The sequence below is a fragment of the Oryctolagus cuniculus genome, chromosome 14, assembly GCF_964237555.1.
Source record: "Oryctolagus cuniculus chromosome 14, mOryCun1.1, whole genome shotgun sequence".
NCBI classification, from domain to species: Eukaryota; Metazoa; Chordata; class Mammalia; order Lagomorpha; family Leporidae; genus Oryctolagus; species Oryctolagus cuniculus.
In genome coordinates, this window is record NC_091445.1 from 55,724,102 (window position 1) to 55,728,815 (window position 4,714).

General features: G+C 37.5%; 1 non-coding gene across 1 annotated transcript; it reads right to left on the bottom strand.

Annotated features, from left to right (window-relative positions):
• Positions 1-416: 416 nt before the first annotated feature.
• Positions 417-523, bottom strand: LOC127492910 (U6 spliceosomal RNA). Its single transcript, XR_007922728.2, has one exon. It is a non-coding gene; the product is annotated as a U6 spliceosomal RNA (small nuclear RNA).
• Between the last annotated feature and the right edge of the window lie 4,191 nt (positions 524-4,714).

Consider the following 4,714-nt stretch of genomic DNA (forward strand, 5'->3'; position numbering starts at 1 on the left):
AATTTATTTCATAATTTTTATTAATAGAACGCAAAGCATCTAAGTTACAGAAAAATAAATCAAAACCTATATGTTTTTTCTTACCTATGAAGTGATAAGACTTTTCCCTCATCTAAACCGAATAGTTTCTTCACAGTTTAAAACTAGATTTACCATGTGTTATAGCAACTCCATATATTCACATGAATATTAATAACAATATTATTCATGTTAGCCAAAAAGTGGGAGCAAATTAAATTTAAATCAACTACTGAATAAATAAACTACTGAATTTAAATCAACTACTGAATAAACTATTGAATAAATAAATCACAAGTAATAAAATGAAACAGATGAATTACATCAAAATTAAAAACTTTTGTACTTCAAAGAATATCAATTATGAAAATGTAATACACTGAATATTTCTTTTTTTTTTAAATATGGAACGCTTCACGAATTTGCGTGTCATCCTTGCGCAGGAGCCGTGCTAATCTTCTCTGTATCGTTCCAATTTTAGTATATGTGCTGCCGAAGTGAGCACTGAATATTTCATGCCTATATGATAAAATGATATTGAAAATGAAATGTTGATACACGCAACAGCATGCATGGGCATTGAAATCATATTGAATAGAAATCATGGTGAAAAAAATCTACTTATTGTACATTTCTATTTATTTAATATGTCCAGAATAGATAGATATCTGGAGGTAGAAAGCAGGTTTGCCATTACCTAACACTAGAAAAGAGTTAGTAGGGTTATTAGAGAGGGTAATAGCTGAAGATTAAGCAATTCTGTGAAAGCAGTAAAAATTGAATTTTACACTTAATTAAGTGAATTGTATGGTATGCGAATTATAACCGAATAAAGCTGTTATTAAAATGAAGAGTAGGCACTAACTTCTTTCATTAATAAAGTGAACTGATTACAAATCATTTGTGAATGGAATACAAAATTGGGAAAATGTAAGTGCAAATTCACAGTGCAAAAAATGAAGATTCTAAGACATTAATAGCAAGTCTTGAAGTAAAGAAATTAAAATGTAAGGAGGTATAATTGAAATAATAATGGCACAAGTAAATCATTTAATTCACAACAGACGATAAGAAAAAAATTAATTTTAGATTACTTCACTAGAGCAAGCTATGATTATCTATGGTTTAGGTCAACTTGCCTTGCCTTCTAATAGGTGTTCCTTTCCATCTCACTTTTCCTGCTATCTTCATATCTCTGTAACACAACCTCCTGCGTTCAAAGGCTTCTTGAGTCAGCGTTCTTCAAACCAAAATCTTGTAATTAATAAGCAGCTCCTTTTTTTAGTGCAGTATTTATTTATTGTCTAATTTCTGTAAACATCAGTAGAGATGTGGTAGTCAAAATTGGAAGATGCTTATGGTGATAAACCTAATTCTGATGCAAGCCTGTCACTATCATCTTAGAGACTTCAAAGGCACTGTGATGCTGAGTTGTCTCTGCAGGGGGTGGGCCTTGTGGAACAAGGGTTAAGCAGCTTCTTGGGATGCCCACAGCCCTTATCACAGTGGCAGTTTCAGACCAGGCTGCTCCACTTCCAATCCTGCTAATGCGCTAGGGAATCAGCAGATTACTATAGCTCAAGTAAACTGAGCCACCTATGGGTTTACCTGATTGGAGTCCTGGCTCTTAGCTTTGAATTGGTCTAGATGTTGCAGCCATTTGGGGAGTAAGCCAGGGGATGGTAGCCTCTCTCCATTTCTCTCTCTCTCTTTTTCTCTCTCTGCTTTTCAAATAAATCAATAAATTTTGGGAAAAAAAAAAAAACTTGTCTCAACTGAAGAGTAAAGTATAGTCTCCTAATTTTTAAATGGTGTATTAATTTCTTGATATGTCCAGTCAGTTTCCTACAATATATTATGCATCAATTTGCCTTATTTTAAAATTATTTCATTTTTAAAAATTAAAAAACAGATAATACTTATACAAATTTATCAGGTACAGTGTAAAATGCAAATATGATAAAATTCAACTATAGCCATGCCACTGTTAACAACGGCATAAACACTGGAAGTCTTCTGCATCCTTGTTTCTCACTTACTTTCTCCCATTTCTTAATGCCCTTCTTACCCATTACCTTCACATGTAATTTTCTGTAAAACCTGAGTTTTCCTCTTGTACCCTACTTCTCAATTTGACAAATAAAACTTACTATAGTACTTCTATTATGGGCTGCATTTTCTCCACAAAAATATAGCAAGTTGGGCGTAGCACTTAGATATTCAAAAGTTGCAACTCTCTAATAAAGATATGGGGCATCAGAGAATCTTGTTATGTAGTACATAATACATGGCCTGTACTTCTAATGCCAAAAAGGTTTGGTTTGTTCACTTTCCAAAGCTCTAGAGGTTTTCAACTCTAGAAAAAGGTATATTAGGACAGACATCCAATTTATTAGAAAAATGTCGCATTATTTAACTAAATGATTGATGGAAAATAAAATTACATACCATTTACATTAATAGAGAAAGTGCTTTAACAAATTGAAGGTTCTGAGTATTTTATTAATTTGCTGAATTTTCTTATTATAATTTTCTCCATATTCTTAGAAAATAAAACTATAAGCATGTTTGAATTATTCATACTGAATAAAGTTGCTGCTCGTCACGGGGCAGCAGGTCCAATAGAGCTCCTCAGGGCCAGCCTGGGGAGCTCAGGGGCCAAGTGGGATGATGAGTGTCGGGGGCACCACACCAGAGCCGGGAGATCGGTCAACGCCCAGGGCGCAGCTGGGTTCTCGACTTCCTGAGAGGGGAAGAGCTTTTATAGACACAGAAAGGGGGCTGTCCAGGGAACAAGGGAACTGAGCCAACCAGCTGAAAGGTAAGGCAGGACAGGAGCGGAGCACACCCTCAAGGGCCTATCACAGCCGAGGACACATACTGTTCACGAATATGGAAGTCTCCTGTCAGGCTAGGTACCTCCTCCGGGGGCCATCTTGGATTATTGGAAATGCTGAGTCACTGGGATGCAGAAGTGCGGCAAACTCAAGCAAAGTCTTAGCGGCCTTGTTGAGTGAAGGCTTAGCAACTTTGTTTCCTTTTCAATTGGAGCCCCCCACATAAATTAGAAATTATAAATCATCGAATTAGATATTCATATACTTTTTGTTTGTTTGTTTGTTTGACAGGCAGAGTGGACAGTGAGAGAGAGAGAGAGAGACAGAAAGAAAGGTCTTCCTTTTTCCGTTGGTTCACCCCTCAATGGCCACTGGGGCAGCCGCACTGTGGCTGGCGCACCGCGCTGATCCAAAGCCAGGAGCCAGGTGCTTCTCCTGATCTCCCATGTGGGTGCAGGGCCCAAGGACCTGGGCCATCCTCCACTGCACTCCCGGGCCACAGCAGAGAGCGGGACTGGAAAAGGAGCAACCGGGACAAAATCCGGTGCCCCGACCGGGACTAGAACCTGTGGTGCCAGTGCCGCAGGCGGAGGATTGGCCTATTGAGCTGCAGCACCAGCCCATATAAATGTTTTTAAGCAGTAAATCAATTCCAGTCAATACAAATAAACTATTACATTTTTGAGTATATTACCTGGTTCAGTTCCTTGATTCATGAAATCTATAGCTTATATGATCCCATCACTGCAGACAAAAAACAACACATTTTGTCAATATAATTTCTTTAGTACATACTCTGTCAGGTTGAAAGAAATAAGGTAAACAAAAACAAAATTACAAATAGTTTGAAGCGATCATCATTTTTATAAACCAGATTCTCAAATTATGATGCTTTAAACCAAGAACAAAGTGCTTAACACCTTAATCATGTGAGGTCATCATACTGGATACCACACAAAGTGATTAAAAAAACAAGGCCCTTGTCCTGACCATTGATGTACAACTTAATACTTTATCCCTTTTAGTATTTTTTTTTTGTTCTACTTAATACTATTGGTTGAACTCTGTAATTAACAAACAATTATTCTTAGGTGTTTAAATTTAACTGAAAAGTGATCCCTGTTAAAATTAAGAGTGGGAATAAGACAGGGAGGGGACATACAATTTGGGACATGCTCAAGCTGACTTGCCCCAAATGGTTGAGTTAGAAACATACTAGGGGATTCCAATTCAATCCCATCAAGGTGGCATGTACCAATGCCATCTCACTAGTCCCAGTGATCAATTTCTGTTCGCAATTGATCATAATGATAGACCTAAGATTCAAAGGGATCACATAAACAAGACTAGTGTCTGCAAATACTAACCGATAGAATCAAAAAGGGAGAGAACGATCCAACATAGCAAGCAGGATACACAGTAGACTCATAGAATGGCGGATGTCCTAAACAGCACTCTGGCCTCAGAATCAGCCCTTAGCCATTCAGATCCTGCTAAATAGCCCATGAGAGTATTTTAGGTATGGAAAGCCAAGACACTCTGGCAAAAAAAAAAAAAAAAAAAAAAAAAAAAAAAAAAAAACAAACAAACATACAACTAAATGAAAGATCTCTGTGAGTGACATCCCAGTAGAAAGAACAGGGCCATCAAAGAAGGAGGTACCTTTCTCTGAAGGGAAGAGAGAACTTCCACTTTGACCATGGCCTTGTCAAAAAATTATCAGAGTCAGTGAACTCAGGGGGCTTCCATAGCCTTGGCAGCTCATGACAAGAGCCTAGGTTGATTACTGATGCCATGAACAAGAATGTCAATTGTTAGATCAACAACAGGAGTCACTGTGCACTTACTCCTCATGTAGG